Below are 20,139 nucleotides of genomic sequence, written 5' to 3'. Positions count from 1 at the left end.
CCGCCTCCTGGGATGACGCTGTAGACCGTGTGACCGCTGCAGCAGTCACATGGGATGAAACGTCATGACAGGAGGCCGGGCTGCACTAAGAATAGAGGATCGCGTCACCAGGACTACGGCCGGGGTAAGTCTAAACTTTTTTATAAATTTAAAAAAGTACCTTTTTTTTTCTCATTTTGTTATTTTTGCGGCAGAACCGCAGCATTTCCGCAACAGAGGAGCGGCGATTCCACAGAATACATTGACATGCTGCGGCTTAAAAAGCCACACTGCAGGTCCATTTTTTTTGCAGCGTGTGGGTGAGATTTGTTCAAATCTCATCCCCTCTGCTGCGACTGTAATACGCTGCGGATTTTCCACAATAAGGGTATGTTCACACGAGGGTGTCCGTAACGGCTGAAATTACGGGGATGTTTCAGCCTGAAAACATCCCCGTAATTTCAGCCGTAACGGCATGTGCAGGCGCTTGAACGCCGCATCCATTACGGACGTAATGGACGCTGCTATTCATTGGAGTCAATGAATAACGGCTCCAATTACGGCCAAAGAAGTGACAGGTCACTTCTTTGACGCGGGCGTCTATTTACGCGCCGTCATTTGACAGCGGCGCGTAAATATACGCCTCGTGTGAACAGACAAACGTCAGCCCATTGCTTTCAATGGGCAGATGTTTGTCAGCGCTATTGAGGCGCTATTTTCGGACGTAATTCGGGGCAAAAACGCCCGAATTACGTCCGTAATTAGTGCGTGTGAACATACCCTAAAATGTGTTGCATAAAATCTGCAGTGTTCATGCCTAGTGTGTTCCTACCCTAAGGCCGGATTCACACAAGCGTGTGATATTTGCACGCGCAAAAAACGTGGCATTTTGCGCATGCAAAAGGTCCATAACAACTCCGTGTGTCAGCAGCGTATGATGCGTGGCTGCATGAGTTTCGCGCAGCCGCCATCATTATGACACTCTGTATGTTTGTAGCATGTGGTGCTTTTCTGTTTTCATTCATAGTTTATACTGCTGCGGAAGTGCTGGGCATGATTTTCACGCACCCATTGACTTCAATGGGTGCGTGATGCGCCAACCACGCACAGATATAGGACATGTCGTGAGTTTTACGCAGCGGACACACGGACACACGCTGCGTGAAAATCACTGACAGTCTGCACGGCCCCATAGAGTAACATAGGTCCGTGCGAGGCGCGTGAAAATCACGCGCGTTACACGGACGTATTACACGTTCGTCTGAATAAGCCCTAACAATAAGGCCCAGTTCACAGAGTTTTTGGGCCTTGATATTGACTCGAACACTGCATCAGAATCAGCACCAAACAACTTCCAAAACCGCCTCCCATTGATTTAATCTGAAATCAATGGGAGCCAGTCGTGGAAAAAAGAAAAAGCAGCACGTCCTTTCTTGCCGCGGTTCCGCCTCTGACCTCCCATCGAAATCAATGGGAGGTAGAAAATGCATTTTTCGCTGCGTTTTTTGTCTGCTGTCCTCAATCGCCGCGGGCAAAAAACGCGGCAAAAAAACGTGGCAAGATAGTGTGGGAAGGTCAAAATCTGCCTCAAAATTCTTTAAGGAATTTTGAGGCAGATTTTTTTTTGGCCTGCAAAATACTGTGAACAGGGCCATACATAAACAGCACTTTGAGATAATTTACTCACTGTGTCAGAAGAGCTGCTCCCACTCCAGTCCTCGTCAGGCGATGTCTTCCAGGCGAGGTCTTCGGTCCAGACGTCCAGTCCTTCACCTCCAGCCAGGCTCCAGGTAAGTTTTGTCCATGTGTGTCCGCGGCTGCGCGCGCGGGCGATGGCGGGTGCTTGCTTCCGGGCTTTCGCGGGTGCACGCACGGGCGGTCTCGAGTGCGGGCGTTCGTGGGTGTGCGCTCGCGAGTTTCCTTGTGCGCGCGCGATCGGTCGGTCAGTCGCGCGCGCGCGGGCGGACGGTTTGACGGCCCCCCATGACGAGGGGAGGGGGCCCGCAGCAGCAGCAGCAGCTCACGACATTCTTTTGGTGAAAAAAACGGGCCCCATTGCAGGGGCCCGTTTTTTCCTACCAAAAGAATGTTGTGGCAGTTGCCGGGCCCCCCTTTCAATCAGGTTTGGCCGGGCCCCTCACACCAGTACCCCTAATACCCCCCTGATGGCGGCCCTGCATGTCCTGGCTGTATTTCATAAATATAATAACATAGATCACTGTGATAGGTATATCACAGTGACTATGTCAGCAGGGACCACTCAGATTGATCCCTGCCCGTTACTATTTGCCATATGCTGCCACAGGCAGCATTGGCAAAATGATGACGGTGCATGCGTGCGTCATTTTGATTATCAGGCATGGATTGGATGTCTAAGAGGGGGTACTGGCCCTTATTTTCACTATTTTTCTCTTCTCTCACAGAATATATTCTGCCACCAAGAAGATAGCAGCAAATCCTATAAGTTATGCGGTGAGGCCTCCATGGATCAGACTTGTTTTTCAAGCACATGAATTTTGAGATCAAATCAACACTCTGAACGCTTTGTCATATTCCTGAAACCATTCCTGAACAATTTTCAGAGTGTGGCAGGATGCATTATCCCGCTGAAAGAGGCGTCTGACATTAGAGAATACTGTTGTTATGATGGGGTGTACTTGGTCTGCATCAATGTTCCGGTAGCGGGTATGGAGCAAAGTAACATCCACATGAATGCCAGAACCCAAAGTTTACCCAGAGCATTACGCTGCCTCTGCCAGTTTACCTTCATTTGAAAGTGCATCCTGGTGCCATCTCTTCACCAGCTAAGCGCTGCACCTGCCCCCATTATTTCGTGTCATGTGACTGCTGCAGTGGGAAAAAAAAGAAATGATGAAATATCATCCCAGACCAGCAGCACAGAGACCAGCCGGGGTAGCAGGAATGCATCGCTATGGGAAAGCCAGGGAAGGTGAGTATCGTCTTTTTTCTTTTTCTTAACCCCTTTGCTGTTTTCTGCAGCATTAAATTTGGCCAAAAATCTACATCAAACTAAACACAATTTGGTGCAAAATTCTGACAGAATTGTCTGCGTAATTTAGGTTGAATTTGCTGTGGAGTTGTTGAGTTGTTATTTGGCACAACTTATTGTGACACCATTATGTGTTACTTCTGGTTCATATAGACAATCTTCTGAGCTATACTAAATGAGTGATTTATTCAGCTTTTCTACGTCTTTATGGTACTAGGTGTACAAACCAAACAAATGTCTTAGAAGAATATTAATAAAATGGTTGTTTTTCTTTGACGGGAATGAAACACTGTAAGGTTCTTCCAAAATAATAAGTGGTTGTTGCCAAGTTGTCCTGATTTTAGAATCGTTTTTTGTTTGCCACCAGTTCTCTATTAAAGCACTATTGTTTTCACTGACAAGTAGAAATGGATTGCCTTATACTGGGCTGTGTAGGACAAGTGTTGAGGCTATGCTATGAGAAACAGACAAGATGAATGCAGTAGATATGTTAATTGAAGACTTGCTTTTGTGTCAGAATGAAGACCCATGTATAAAGGGCAAGATTTCCCTCTCCCGATCTACTTTAGATCCAGAACAGAGAGCAAATTGGAAATAATGAATCATTTTTGACACTGGCAGCTAGGAGATGAATTACCAGCAACAATGCTTTCCTTTACTGTGTTTTTGTGGCTATCTGAAAACTAATTTCCACCAGCTACGGATTCAGTATACAGCTGCAATTAGAGAAAGGGAGGAATTCCAGAAAGCCATTATTAATCCCGGCTGTCGCAGCTATGAAAACTAATAATGACACAGATGTAACCGAATGTGATTTTATATTCTCGATCAGGTTCTACAGCTGGACTACAACAATGCAGTATTATGAGGGACGCAAATCTGTAGATTTGCAGCAAATGCCTAGAATTTTAATTATTAGTGTTAAAATCTGGATCTTACTTTTGTAGTAGAAGACAGAATTACATAAGGAACAGCCAGTCAAGACTTTAAGATTTTTTTGCATGACTAGTTAATTTAACCCTTAGTTTATGGTGTTCCGGGATTCAAACAGTCCAACAAAATGTACTGTGCATTTATTAAACATCAATGTCCACCATTTCATTTTTAGGTCTAAAGTTCTGTGCTGATAATTTCATAATATATCTGTATAGGGATGCTATGTTATCTTTATTTATTTTTTTAAATTGCTACATGATATAATTCTGGCTCCATGGGGCCACCACTAGGGGGAGCTAACTACAATACAGCTTGTAGTAAACTCATTAAGAGCTATATAAATGTATACAGTAAGCTCCCTCTATTAAGCAGGTAACCATTATGACAGTGTCAGCAAGCAGGGGAAGCAGTTCCGTACCAGACCCCTAACCACGACAGCTGCATGCCTTCCCTGTATGCTAGGTAAGCCACTGACCTCCAGTATTACCAGCTGCAACATCTAGATAGTATTTGTAGGTCTTTCCCATGTTTTTGTAGACTATCTAGTTTCCCCCAAAAATATAATGACAGGTTAATAGTCTTCCAATCGCTTTGTCCCAAGTATGTCTATGAGGAATTCGATTGTGACTGGGATTGATGTCTACACAGTTGACACTACATAACTAATAAACTATGGCAGATTTAATACACATCTAAAAATGTACAAAGATTAATAATAACCACTGAGAACATTAGTCAGTAGTATAATATTTAGTCATTCAGTTTGATTGCTGAACATAAAGTTTTATCTGTGTGGAAAAATGAAATTTGATGGTTCTTAATATATTTTCAAAGTCTGTTAAAGCTGGAACTAACATCCCCATACAAGTTGTTGTTTGTTTTTTTTAAGAGGACCTGTTATGTCCCCTGATATGTCTGTATTCCTCCACAGAATAATAATTCTAAAGAATCGTTGTTTGGATTTCTGTGTTATGCTGTTCCTCTGTTATTCCTCCTGAAAATATATGATAAGATTGACAGATGGGTATTTTTTTTGCCCCATTTGTGAAGGCCCGTCCCCATGCCAACTGTCACTGTCCAATCAGTGCTGACAGTAGCACACTGTGCATGTACTCACCCCATTGACAAAGGGAATGATAACAAATCTTGAATTTCAGCTCTGAAACCTACAGAATTGTTAATGAAACACTGGGTTGCAAAACAAAATATAAATAATGTATTTATAAGTTACTCAACTTATACTTAGACAAATTCTATATATGAACTGTTAATTGTGTTTAAAGATAAACATACTCTTTAAAGTTATATGAAAATGCCTTTAAACCACATGAGTTTGACATTCTTGTTTTAATATGCGCTCGTTACCTCACAATTCAATGAAACAGTCTCTATATATAAAGACTCGTAAGTAGCATTGTCCATAATGGTGTTAGTTCGTTTAACACCTGCTGCTGTTGATTCTTTTAAATTGATCTTATTGATCAGTCTGTGGTCACTGAGCTTTAAATTGATGTAACCTGATTACTATCGATCAGATTGGATTGTTTCGGCAAATTATCAAAAAGTGGATGTCCTGCCTTGTATGTAATGAAGCACGCTATTCTGCTGTCAAAAGAGATGCTGCCGGATAATTGGTATCTAACTAAAGCATGTAAGAAGCAGACTTGTAATTGTGTATATTGATAAGGAGCGCACATGATATTTCCCCTAGCTCTTTCACCAACCCCCAGTAGTAACCACATGACACACTGTTTTAAAAAAAAATAGTGATAAGGGGAGCCCGACCAATCGCGACACCACACTCTATGAGCCTGGGACATGCCTGCTCCCGGCCCGCCTACACAAGAACCAACCGGGCTCGTCTGCCATCGGTTGCCCCCCCTGGGCAGCTGTCAAGGCTTACCTTCGTAGCTAGCCGGGCCGTGATCTTACCTGGGAACCTGCCGTACGGATCATATTCTCCCACTAGCAAAGGTCACCCTGCCGTACGGCTCGTGGCTTGCTCGCTGTGGCCAACCAAATCAATCCGCCCTTCTCAAAACGTAGTGTCGTGATCCGCCTTACAAAGTATTGTAACAATAAAAAACATTCAACAAGGAGGGAGGGTGGGTATCTTTCCTTTCTTCCAGCAACTGACTAGCCCCTTACCTATCTGCCACTTATCTACCCCTCTCTCCCCACCCACTTTACCTAGCCAACTAATCATTTGGCAGGCCTTTCCTACCAAAACGCCCCTTTTCACTACAGGTGGGCTTCCTACCCAGCCCACCTTAGACTTGTCGGCGCTGTGCAATGCAGTCGCCGCCATTTTAAGTCCCCCTAAGAACAGCTAACGGAGACGCATGGCGACCCTTATGCCTCCTTGCCCAGATTTGTTCCGAGCTCGTTGCTCTTTAGTGATGAATTGTATTAGATATGTGGAAAATCATGACGACTCAATGCCCACACCAGCTCATATAGAGAACATTATAAAGTATTGATAATTGCCAATTAAATGATTTTCAATGTGCAATGAAGTAATATTATTTGAGAAAACAAAATCAAGACTGACCCTATTGCAGGGTTGCCAACCGTCCAATAAGTCCATAATAATACATGTTCGAGTAGCTGATCCAAATGTACATACTACTGTATGTTGGGAATCATAAATGTTACTATTTGCCAAATACGTGTCAAAATCTCAATGTTGCATTATACAACTTTTCATTTTACAAGACAGAAAGGGGCCTCCAGGAGTATATTTGTTTGTAAGCTGCAGTAAATAAAAAGAAAACATGATTGAAGTTTGAAGGTATGGAGTACAAATGTGAGAATTCTATGACATTATAAAGACCAAATAATATGGAGTGGGAAGGAGTGAATAATAGCTGTGGCGACGACAATAGTATCAGTTTGTCACAATATCATGAAAAAACGCTAGTTAGTTTTGTATATAAAACATAACACCTGGGGATGGTGTTTTACAGGACACTGAATATGGGGCACAATGATCGTACACATGATGGTTGTTAAAGGAACACTCCATGCAAAGCTTACATTATGTGTAATGTATAGTGTAGGATCTGAGGGGTGATGCACAACACAGGGAACCTCATACTTCACAACAGCCCCAATTTTCATTGAACAGTCGCAAGAATTGGATTTAAACCAGTACTGGTATATGCTAATTTGTATTTAAAAGGGACGTGCTCTGGCAAAATGGGGCAGGGCTTGAAATGTCCCACAATTTTGGATTCAAATGTTGGTAAGTATGGATTCTCTTTTTGTCTTCCTTTGTATCCCTGTGTCATGCATTCCCTCAGACCCTGCACTAGGTATAACACATTGTGCCTAGAGAGTTCCATTAAGCGTCAATGTTATGTTCTGACATCAAACTGTCCTGAGTGAATTTGGTATTTTGTTGTCTATGTTAGGCTCTGTTTACATTTGCTTTGGAGTCCCATTCTGACGTTACGTTACAGGTTTCCGTCAGAATGGGACCCTGAGCAGACACAAACTCACACCGAAGGAAACCAGAGGTTTCCGTTTCCTTCACCATTGATTTCAATAGTGACCGAGCCGGTGCCCGTGGTTTCCGTTTGTCTCTTATGTGCACCGGATCCTTTGTTTTGCCAGATGCAATAGCATAGTCGACTACATTACTGTGAGGTAATGAAAGATCTTATCTGGTTGGCTGATAATAGCAACTGCTATACATCTTTCCATTGTCTTTTGCCAAAAACTCTGACTTTATATTACTATTTTTGTCATTATCAATATTTCCATATTTATCATTAATAGATTTTAATGGGTTTCATTATTTAAATAATAGATTCAGCTACTCTACTCAGTTTTTATAGGCAGACATCCCCCGGGTGAGTCTACAGCTGCCCATTGACATTAGGTTGGGGTCCATGACCTCTTGACATGTTGTGATGTTTTAAAAATAGTATATTGGAGATCTCTAGGGAATATTGCAAATGAACTGATGGTTCTACTACTGACCTGTGACATATGAAACAATGACATTTATAAGTAACCAATATTATTGACTTCATGTTACCTAATGGAATTGCTATGAACCATTTCTATAGGCCAAGTGTTTGCTTTCTATCATGCTGAAAACCATCATATAAATTTGTTTATTTCCCTCACCTAATGTTAAATTACTGAGAAAAATATTTTGCCTTTTCAGCAACAAGAAAAATATCTCCTTCTAGAAAATCTTGTTTACTGCTTTTTCCGACACCAAATGTTAATTGGTTTTTCATAGAAGAGTTTACGCATCCCTGTTTAATCCGAAAATGCTGCACGCACAACAATTTAAAGTCTTGCTTGTTTTCTGCGCGCTATTGAAGCTTCATCTGCAGGAAACATACAAATACTCTCCTTATTAATTTCTTTGTGATGATAAAAGAAGAGAAAGACTGAGATAAGACGTAGTTCAGAAATCCTATCCACATGAAAAGCTACACAGATAAATGTAATTTTTCCAAAGGCAACAGACTGCTTTGGTCTTCACTAAAAAGACTGCAGTGGAGATAATGCAATAAGGCATCACTATGAATTCTTTGCCAGCAGCTTTGCTTAAAATATGTTCAAAGAGGCAGCAGCATTATCACAATTTCCAGTATTAAGTGAGACAAAAGAGGAAGGATTTGAAGCCTGAGTAAATGGGTAAACACTTTGCTATTGTTTTTATTATTTTTTGTTTAATATGTTTTCTTAGGCAAACTAATTAGAGGGTGTTTAACCCCTTCTTATTATAGCAAGAACATTTTCATAAATTTTTCTCATCTCCATAATTGTGGTCTAATTTCTAAAGCTCCATTAATTTAGAATTGTCTTTATTCTAATTTAAATACACCTATGTAAATGTATATATCCACTGTATAGCAAGGTACTACATTTAACATCATTCTACCTATTGGTTCAACTGCTAAACATTTTGTTTGATATATTTAGCTCCAGAACCCCCACCGATTCATAAAATGAAGGGACGGAGGTCACATTGGCAGTACTCTTGCACAGTGGCGCTATTAGTCACCAGCTGCGCAGGGAATTACAACACATTCCCACTCAAATGAATGTGGTTGTATTTCAAGTGTGTTCCGACACTGTCGCTGTGGCGTGCTGCAGCTCCTTCATTCTGCAGATGGGTGGGGATCTCAGCAGTTGGACCTTCGCCGATTAGAAAGTGATTGCATAGCCTCGCGATGTTTTCACTTCCTATTGTGGGAAATCCCTTTTAGTTAGTGAATCTTTTTGGATATTGAGTTTTGCATGGATGCCTTCTAGAAAATCTAGGATAAGGATAATAAGTATAAGAGTATGTTCACTCCTAACAGATTAGTTGCAGAAAGATCTGCAACTGAAAATCCACTCCATATAGCTCAATGGGGTTATTTCTGCAGCATGTACACATGGATTTCTGCAAAACTCATTTAGAGGAATAGGACAGCCACAGACATTTTTGCAAAAAAACTTATACTAATTCTATATTTGTAGCATAAATACACTAAGATATATGGTGTTTGAATTGAACGCCATATTTATGGAGCCCCTGTAGCACTTTTTCTGATACCTACTGTACATGCGTAGCTCATTTACCAAAGGTTTACGACACCTTTCAGCCTGGCGTTGTTTTAAAGAGGCTCTGTCACCAGATTTTGCAACCCCTATCTCCTATTGCAGCAGATAGGCGCTGCAATGGAGATAAGAGTAACGTGTTTTTTTTTAAAAACGAGCATTTTTGGCCAAGTTATGACCGTTTTTATATTTATGTAAATGAGGCTTTCTAAAGTACAACTGGGCGTGTTTAAAGTAAAAGTACAACTGGGCGTGTATTGTGTTCGTTACATCTGGGCGTTTTTACTTCTTTTACTAGCTGGGCGTTGTGTATAGAAGTATCATCCACTTCTCTTCACAACGCCCAGCTTCTGGCAGTGCAGACACACAGTGTGTTCTCGAGAGATCACGCTGTGACGTCACTCACTTCCTGCCCCAGGTCCTGCATCGTGTCGGACCAGCGAGGACACATCGGCACCAGAGGCTACAGTTGATTCTGCAGCAGCATCAGCGTTTGCAGGTAAGTAGCTACATCGACTTACCTGCAAACGCTGATGCTGCTGCAGAATCAAATGTAGCCTCTGGTGCCGATGTGTCCTCGCTCGTCCGACACGATGCAGGACCTGGGGCAGGAAGTGAGTGACGTCACAGCGTGATCTCTCGAGAACACACTGTGTGTCTGCACTGCCAGAAGCTGGGCGTTGTGAAGAGAAGTGGATGATACTTCTATACACAACGCCCAGCTAGTAAAAGAAGTAAAAACGCCCAGATGTACGCACATAATACACGCCCAGTTGTACTTTTACTTTAAACACGCCCAGTTGTACTTTTGCAAGCCTCATTTACATAAACATAAAAATGGTCATAACTTGGCCAAAAATGCTAGTTTAAAAAAAAAAAAAAAAAACGTTACTCTTATCTCCATTGCAGCGCCGATCTGCTGCAATAGGAGATAGGGGTTGCACAATCTGGTGACAGAGCCTCTTTAAGACAATATTAGATTCATCAGCAGGGTAGTCTGAAGAGATTGACAAACTGTTTGTACGGTGCGCCAGTAATAATAAATCTCACCAAGTCTGTTACATTGACAATCCGGAAGATATCATTTAAACAATCAAGATTGTTAATGGATAATGGCCCGCATTTATCAAAAGTGTCGTCATTTTAGCCAATTTCGAAGTTAAAGCTAGACTACTTTATTGACATGTTGTGACACATTTATTACTGAATATTCCCTTTTTTGATAAATCTGTCGCAATATACATCACTGCCATTAACTATCACACTGAGTACAATGACAGCACTTTTTCTATGCCATGGTCTGTGTGGTATAGAGGTGCAACTTTTTTCCTTATTTGCGTCTCTTTTGCGTTCCTTTTCTAACCCATTGGAGACACAGCTAATTTCCTTTTTGTTTTTCCAGCGTCACTTTTCAAGAGTACTAATTTGTTTTTGCAGGACAAGTTGTATTTCTTTATGGCTAGACAATGTAAAAAATTATTTGTGGAGTGGAATGGGTAATAAACTGAGATCCCTCCATTTTTTTGGGGCTTCGCTTTTACAGTATGCACTGTGTGGTAAAAACGACATGTTAACTTTTTTCTGCTGGTCAATACAATTACAGCGAGACTAAACATATATATATATATATATATATATATATATATATGTATATATACCAGTAGAAAGACGGCAGCACTATGTTTCCAAAAACGAGATCAAGTAATGAAGGGTGCCAGCTGATTGTCCCGATCCAAAGACCATACACATATCCAAATAGAAAATTCAGCAGCACTCCGATGATCAAGGTGAAAAAGTGAAGTTTATTGTGCCAACATGGCAAATGCAACGTTTCTGTCCCACCTTGGGACCTTTCTCAAGCATGCTTGAGAAAGGTCCCAAGGTGGGACAGAAAGGTTGCATTTGCCATGTTGGCACAATAAACTTCACTTTTTCACCTTGATCATCGGAGTGCTGCTGAATTTTCTTCTTGGATATATGTATATATATATATATATATATATATATATATATATATACAGGGTGGGCCATTGATATGGATACACCTAAATAAAATGGGAATGGTTGGTGATATTAACTTCCTGTTTGTGGCACATTAGTATATGGGAGGGGGGAAACTTTTCAAGCTGGATGTTGACCACGGCAGCCATTTTGAAGTCGGACATTTTGTATCCAACTTCATTTTTTCAATGGGAAGAGGGTCATGTGACACATCAAACTTATCGAGAATTTCACACGAAAAACAATGGTGTGCTTGGTTTTAACGTTACTTTATTCTTTCATGAGTTATTTACAAGCTTATCTTTGTTTACAGCCATTGACATGTCACAGAGGTTAACACGTGAGGCGCGGATAGAAATTGTATTGTTGTCTGGTGAACGCAGTACCCGGGTCATTGCAGCAGATTTCAATGCAAGACACCCTACGAGACCACCCATCTCCCATGCTACAGTTTGCAAACTGCTTGCCAAGTTTCGTGAAACTGGTTCAGTGTTGGATTTGCCCAAATGTGGACGCATGAAAACTGTCACTAATGAAGAAACATCAGTGGCTGTCCTAGCTTCATTCAGCAAGAGCCCACAGCGTAGCACTCGCCGCATGTCACTGGAGAGTGGCATCAGTCGAACATCCCTTCGGCGGATATTAGTTACTCACAAATGGCACCCTTACAAACTCCAGCGAATGCAGCATCTCAACGAGGATGACCCAGATCGGCGCACTGAATTTGCAGAATGGGCAAAACAAAAATTGGAACAGGACCCTCAGTTTACACAGAACATTTTGTTCAGTGATGAGGCAAACTTTTATGTGAATGGTGAAGTTAACAAACAAAACCACCGCTATTGGTCTGACACTAACCCACATTGGATAGATCCCTCCAAGACTGTTGGAACACAAAAATTGATGGTATGGTGTGGTATATGGGGTACAAAGATAGTGGGGCCATTCTTCATCAATGGAAACCTCAAGGCCACGGGATATCTGAAATTGCTACATGATGATGTGTTTCCCTCTTTATGCACTGAAGCTGGCACGTTCCCTGAGTTTTTCCAGCAAGATGGTGCACCACCACATTATGGGTGTCAGGTCCGAGCATTCCTAGATGAACAGTTTCCTGGAAAGTGGATTGGTCGTCGTGGGCCAGTTGAATGGCCCCCTAGGTCTCCCGTTCTGACCCCCTTAGACTTTTATCTTTGGGGTCATCTGAAGGCAATTGTGTATGCTGTGAAGATACGAGATGTGCAGCAACTGAAATTACGGATACTAGAAGCCTGTGCTAGCATTTCTTCTGCGGTGTTGCTATCAGTGTGTGAAGAGTGGGAGAAGAGGGTTGCATTGACAATCCAACACAATGGTCAGCACTTTAAACACATTTTATAAGTGGTCAGAAACTTGTAAATAACTCATGAAAGAATAAAGTAACGTTAAAACCAAGCACACCATTGTTTTTCTTGTGAAATTCTCGATAAGTTTGATGTGTCACATGACCCTCTTCCCATTGAAAAAACTAAAGTTGGAAACAAAATGGCCGACTTCAAAATTGCCCCCATGGTCAACACCCAGCTTGAAAAGTTTTCCCCCTCCCATATACTAATGTGCCACAAATAGGAAGTTAATATCACCAACCATTCCCATTTTATTTAGGGTGTATATTTAGGATTTAATACTTTTACAAAGAAAAAACTGTTTGATTTTCGTGTTGCCATGTTCTGAGAGCCATAATTTTTTTTTATTCTTTTGTCGTTTAAATGGTGTGAGGGCTTGATTTTTGCAGAGCCAACTGTAGTTTTTATTGGTACCATTTTGGGGTACATGTAACTGTTTGATAATTTTTTATTACAACCTCATGGAATAGCAAGGTGACCAAAAAACAGTACTGCTTGCATTGTGATTTTCCTACGGCGTTCACCCTGCAGGTTAAATAATGTGATATTTTACTAGTTTGGACATTTACAGACATGGCAATACCAAAATGGGAAGAGGACGGTTTTATGAACTTTAAATAATTTTTTTAATATTTTTAAACATTTTATTAAATATTGTTTTACCTTTCTTTTAGCTCTCCTAGGGGACTTAAACATGTGATCATTGGATCACTCATGCAATACACTGCAATATTTATGTATTTTATTGTATTTCCTGTGGCAAGGCTTAATAATAAATCACAGAAGGCAGTCCTGGAGGCCTTAAATAGGCCTCTGTGCGTGAGGGAAAACTATCAGCACTCCTCGATTTTGTTGTGGGGAGCAATCAGGGGACAGAGGGAGCCCATGCCTCTTTCTAGCCGCTCAGATGACGTGCTTGCTATTAACCGCGGCATCTCAGGGGTTAACAGGCCAGGATCAGAGTTATCTCTGATCTCAGCCATTGCAGGCAGATGTCAACTGCTTGTGATGACATACATCCAACATAATAGTATGTTGAATGTCGCCAAGAAGTTGAAAGTCGCATTTCGTAAACTTGTATAAATCCTGACCAAGCTGTAAACCACACCAGCTTTTCACTCCAGTTTTACAAACTGATGTGCATAGAGCAAATGCCTCTAAATTCTGCTGCAAAGGGGTTAAGCTACCATCGCCGGCCTGCTACACGTTAGTGGCCGGCGATGGTGAATATGGCAACCGGACACCTAACAATGGCATCCGGCTATGCCATCGACGGAAGCATAGGGGGTCCTGACAGTCAGGACCCACTATGCTTGCTGTCAGTGAGTAGCTGATAGCTCTAATACACTGCACTACGCATGTAGTGCAGTGTATTAGAATAGCGATCAAGGCTTCCTGCCCTCAAGTTCGCTAGTGGGACAAAGTAATAAAGTTAAAAAAAAGTTAAAAAAAGATGTGTCAAAATAAGAAAATAAAAGTTTTAAAAGTGATCAAAGTAAAAATCCCCCTTTTTCCCTTATCAGTCCTTTATTATTAATAAAAATATATAAACAAACAAATAAACTATACATAATTGGTATTGCCGCGTCCGTAACGGCCTGAACTACAAAATTATTTCATTATTTATCATGAACGCCGTAAAAAAAAAAAATAATAAACCGTACCAGAATCACAATTGTTTGGTCACTTCACCTCACAAAAAAGGGAATAAAATTAGATCAAAAAGTCGCATGTACCTAAAAATGATACTGATCGAAACTACAGTTCGTTACGCAAAAAATAAGTCCTCGAACTGCTTTATTGATGGAAAAATAAAAAAGTTCTGGCGCTTAGAATATGGTAACACAAAAAGTGAATGATTTTTTACAAAATTTATTTTATTGTGCAAACGCCGTAAGACAAAAAAAATTATAAACATCTGATATCGTCGTAATCGTATCGCCCAGCAGAATAAAGTGAATATGCCATTTATAATTGCAGACACTGAAGCGCCTAGGGAGAGTGTCAGGGACTGCAAGGGGTTAAGAAGGATGGAACGTTTTAATAATGCCCAGGACCAGGATTGGTGAACAAGGGGTTGAGAGGGGCGTGGTTAAGAAGATATAAGGCAGGGGTTTGGGGCAGAAAGCCCTCTTACCTTCAAGCTGCAGTGGAAGAAACACCTTTGCTGCTGCTGGAAGATTCGGAGCGTGATCCTTCAGGACTTATGGCGGAAGATCTTTTGCGGCAGGTTGCACAGCGGGTGGCGTTGGAAGGGCCTGCCTGGCTGGAATCCCTGCTAGCTGATGGAGGACGAAGTGGATCAGAGCGTGTCATGGAACAGCCGGGAGCGGCTACCCGAGGTAGGCCGCAACGCGTTATCCGCCCCCCAGTTAGTTTAAGCCCTAGCCCCGTTGCTGTTCGGGGCGCTGTGACTGCTGCACCGTTGTGCGCTGGTCCCAGCATGTCCCCTAGGCCTATTTCGCCTGGCGCCTCGTCGGTCGACATAGTGCCGCCCTCCCCCCCGTCCACTCGTCGCGCAGGCGTCCCTCCCCATGGCGGTAAGAGGGCTGCTGTTAAACCGGCGCAGGCACGGTACAACCCACCTCGAGCTGCAGTTGCGGGCACGGATTCGGCGGCCGATTTCCGGGACAGTGGGGTGAGTATGGCGGGCCCAGGTAACTGGTCCGCCTTGGTCGCGTACCACGAGGCATGTTCGCGGGAGCTGGGACTTACTTCCGGTTCCCGTGAGCCGCCGGGGCCGACGCCATCGCTCCCCGTTCTGTTCTCTGTGCAGCCGGAAATGGCTGTGGGGAGAACAGAGGCGGGACTTCCTGGCCGGCGCAGGTCGGCCAGAAAACAAGATGGCGGCGCCCATGGAAAGAAGATGGCGGCGAGTACAAGGAAGCAAGCGGTGAATACGCGGCATAGCCCTGGGGCGGGGGCTTCTGCTGCGCCTGCTGCTTCTCAACTCCGGTCTCCCCCGGTTACCTGTCAGCAGGGGTCGAGGCCGGGAGGGGAGCGTGCTAGTGGGGATAGGGTCAGCGGAGCGGTGGACCCATTTTGCCCTTCTCCTGCCTTGTCTCATTTTTCTCCTGCAGGTCCGGTGAGGGAGCGTTCCAGGCGAGGGAGGAAACGCCGAGCTGGAACACATCGCCGTCACGGCCATCACAGACGTCGCAGATCAGGTGGCGTGAAGAGGCATGGTCGGCGGTCTTCCTCGTCTTCCAGTGAGGGATTCTCCTCCTCGTCAGCGACATCGGCATCTGCCTCGTCAGGGTCGTGGAGGAGGTCGTCGCGGAGATCGTCACGGCCGCAGAGACACAGTCGACGCCGGGAGGTGCGGCGCTTGTCGGTGGATCGTGAGCAGCTGTCCCAGGTTGTCCCTCCCGCCGGGCCGGTGGAGGAGGTTCAGGCCGTAGTTCCAGTGCCGCGGCAAGTGGCTGAAGGACCCTCTGGAGTCGGTGGGACCTCTGGGAGCGGTGAGTCGGCCTGCGGTGACGCATGGCTTAATAAATCTAATGCTTCGGGTGCTGATTTGATTTCCGTTTTAAAAGCCGTGGTGGATGGTTTGAATGTGAATGAGGGAACGTCGGTTCCCTCTGTGCCACCGGGGGGGCTAAGCTCCCGTCTGAGAGAGAAAATACTTTAGCTAGTTTCAGGTTTCGAGATTCTTTGTTTTGTGGGGTCGCTCCTCTCGGGACTCATTTGTCAGCTGAGACCAAGGACAAGATTTGGAAGAATGAATTTGTGGATATTTGGTCTTTGGTCTCAGTGGAGCAGGTGACTGTCGATAAGGAGCGGGTTTTTGAGAGAGGTTCGGATAGGAAAGCAAAAGTCGCGAAAACGTTTGGCAACTGGGTACAGTGTTATGCTACACTGGCTCACGTGATTTGCCAGCGGTATCCCGGGAAAGGGGCCGAGTTGTTTGTTTATTTTGACACAATTTTCAGCGCCCACAGGCTGCACGGTGGTGCGGCCTGGTGGCGTTATGATGAAGAATTTCGGCGTCGTTTTGGCTTTGTCGCCCGATATTAGTTGGGCGACTAAGGCAACGGACGTGTGGTTGCAGCTCATCTTAGCGCAAGGGAGCAGACAGCAACGACCCTTTCCCGGTGCGGCCGCAGCGCCAGGTCCCGCCCCTGGAGCTGCGGCCGCTAGGGGCCTGTTGGCTCTACAACGAGGGCCACTGTCGGTTCTTTGCCATGTGCAAATTCCGACATGAATGCTCCATCTGTGGGGGCGCTCATTCGGCGCTCCGGTGTTTCCGGAGAGGCAAGCAGCCGGTCAAGGCACCTCCTTCCGGCGCAGCGGAGAACGCCGGTGAACGTTCTCGAGATGGTCCCATGGTTAGAGCGATATCACAGGAGGCGGGAAGCAGAGGTGCTCACTAGCGGGTTTTCGTTTGGTTTTGAGATTCCTTTTGAATATTCTGCAACATTGTCGTTGGCTGACAATTTGAAGTCGATCAATGAGAATGTTGGCATTGCGCATCTAAAATTGAAGTGGAATTAGGGAGAATGGCAGGTCCATTCCGCGAGCCGCCGTATCCGAATCTGCGAGTTTCCCCCCTTGGCTTAGTTCCGAAGAAGGAGCGGGGGAAGTTTAGGCTGATTCATCACCTTTCCTTTCCTCCTGGCGGCTCTGTTAACGATGGGATTCCCAGGGCGGATGCGGCGGTTTCGTATACATCTTTCGATGTTGCAGTGAGGCTGGTATAGGCGGCAGGACAGGGTGCGTTGTTAGCTAAGTCAGATATTGAAGCGGCTTTTCGTTTACTGCCGGTTCATCTGGAGTGTTTTCACCTGCTGGGTTGTTATTTAGATAATGCTTTTTATGTTGATATGTGCCTTCCCATGGGTTGTTCCATATCGTGTAGTTACTTTGAAATGTTTGCGTCTTTTCTAGAATGGGTAGTTCGTTTGGAATCTGGTTTTGCTTCGGTAATTCATTATTTGGATGATTTTCTTTTTGTGGGCCCTGCGGGCTCTGGGTTGTGCAGCACGTTGCTACGGGTGTTTCGACAGGTAATGTCGCGTTTTGGGGTACCTATTTCGGAAGACAAGACTGAAGGCCCGGTAACTGTTTTGTCATTTTTGGGCATTGAGATTGATACCGTGAAGATGATTTTTCGCTTGCCTGATGACAAATTGGCAAGTCTGGTGTCACAAGTTGACCAGGTCATGGGGTCTAAAAAAGTGACGTTAAAACAGTTACAGTCGTTATTGGGACTGCTGGTGTTTGCCTGTCGGATAATTCCAATGGGTCGGGTTTTTTCTCGGCGTTTGTCCTTAGCCACTAGGGGTATATTGAAACCGAATCATTTCATCCGGGTAACGTCCTGGATGAACGTCCTGGATGAAAAAGGATTTGTTTGAGTTCATTTAATGGTAGGTCGGTGTGTCAGGACGCTGAGTTGTCTAATATAGATTTGGAATTGTTCACGGATGCAGCTGGGAGTGATGGTTTTGGAGCAATTTTGGGCCGAAGTTGGTGTAGATCCCCTTGGCCCTCGCATTGGGGGGAGTTAGGTTTGGTACGTAATTTGACGTTATTGGAGTTGTTTCCGATTATAGTTGCTATAGAGTTGTGGGGTAGCGTGATGGTGAATAAGCGGATTGTATTTTGGACAGACAACATGGCGGTGGTGCACGCGGTGAACGGTTTGTCGTCTAGTTCATTGCCGGTATTAGCGTTATTACGATGGTTGGTTTTAAAATGTTTGGAGTTGAATGTGTGGTTTCGTGCAAAACATGTTCCGGGAGTCCATAATGTGATGGCCGATGCTTTGTCTCGTTCACAGATGTCCTGGTTTCGGGAATTGCACCCGGCAGCTTTGGCAGAAGGGGAGTCCCCGGGGCCCCCTTCACTTATGGGCCCTGGTCGAGGACAACTTATGAGACTGTTGAGGGGTTCTGTGGTGCCAGCGACTTGGAAGAGTCATTGCAGAGCGTGGGATCGGTGGTTGGAGATTGCAGGGGGTAATTTCCCATCACAGGATGGTTGTCACCTTGATATTACCCTTGCAAGCTTGGTGCAGTTACGTCAGGAGGGTTGCAGTGCGGCCACTGCAGGAAAACATTTAGCAGGTGTGGCCTTTATGTTAAAATTGTGGGGATGTAGAGATGTTACAAAAGAATTTGTTGTTAGGCAGTCTTTGAAAGGGTGGAGAAAAGAGGCGTTTTTCCAGGGACACGAGGCGTCCAGTATCTTTTGCGCTCTTGGGTCGGCTTCTATCCGTGTTGTGTTTTGTGTGCCGGGATGAATATGAGGTTTCGTTGTTTGACGCGGCTTTTTCTTTGGCTTTCTTCGCCGCATTGCAGGTTAGTGAGCTGGTTCCACCCAGCGTGAACACAAGCGGTGGGCTCCTCGGATCTGATGTGGTGGTTTTGGGGGATTCCCTCCGGGTCTGCGTTCGGAGGTCAAAGACAGATACGGCAGGGAGGGGAGCTTGGTTGTCGATTAGGAAGATTGGGGGCCAGGAGTGTCCGGTAAGGTTGATTCAAGAATTTATGTCTGTCCGGGCGCCCGGGGCTCAATTCTTGATACATCAAAATGGTTCAGCGATGTCGCGTTTTCAATTTGAGGCGGTTTTTAAGGCCGGGCTAAAGTACCTGGGGCTGCCACAGGGCGAGTTTGGCACGCATTCGTTTAGGATTGGCGCTGCCACGGAAGCAGATGCCTTGGGCTTGGATTCAGTGGCTATCATGCGTTTGGGTAGATGGTGTTCTAATAGCTATAAGTCGTATGTGCGACCGGATTTGGTTTTAAAGTGTGATTAATCATGGTGGTTCCCCTGTTAGTTTCCTTTTCTCCTCCTCCCCCTGATGTCCCCCCCCCACCCCTCCCCTCCTTCCTCGTTTTCTTTAGGGTATCGTGTTATGCTATTCCTGTCTGTATCCTTTTCGCATTTGTCCGGGAATTTAGCTTGACTTTTCTTTTGTTAGGGTCTCGGCGCCGCCAGGTGTGGATCCTGGGGCACTCATGTGCATTGGGCGGCGGTCCGAGCAGTACGGAGGCCGTTGGGTCCGAATTTGGGCCTCTCACAGGCCGACTTCCACTGGAGAGGTGTCCGGGGACTACGGTGGGTGCAGTTACTGCCAGAGGTTGTGGCAGTTACGAGGCACACCGAAGGACCTGTTGTCCTGATCATCCACGCCGGGGGGAATGATATTGGCCAAGTTAAAATGGCCGAGTTATTATCGTTTATACGGTCTGATTTGGCGCGCTTTCAGGACTTGTTCGCTCGATGTGTTGTGGTTTGGTCTGAGATAGTGGCGC

The sequence above is a fragment of the Rhinoderma darwinii genome, chromosome 2 (genome assembly GCF_050947455.1).
Source record: "Rhinoderma darwinii isolate aRhiDar2 chromosome 2, aRhiDar2.hap1, whole genome shotgun sequence".
Classification (NCBI taxonomy): Eukaryota; Metazoa; Chordata; class Amphibia; order Anura; family Rhinodermatidae; genus Rhinoderma; species Rhinoderma darwinii.
The sequence above is the reverse complement of the archived record's forward strand: the minus strand, read 5'-3'. Positions refer to the sequence as shown.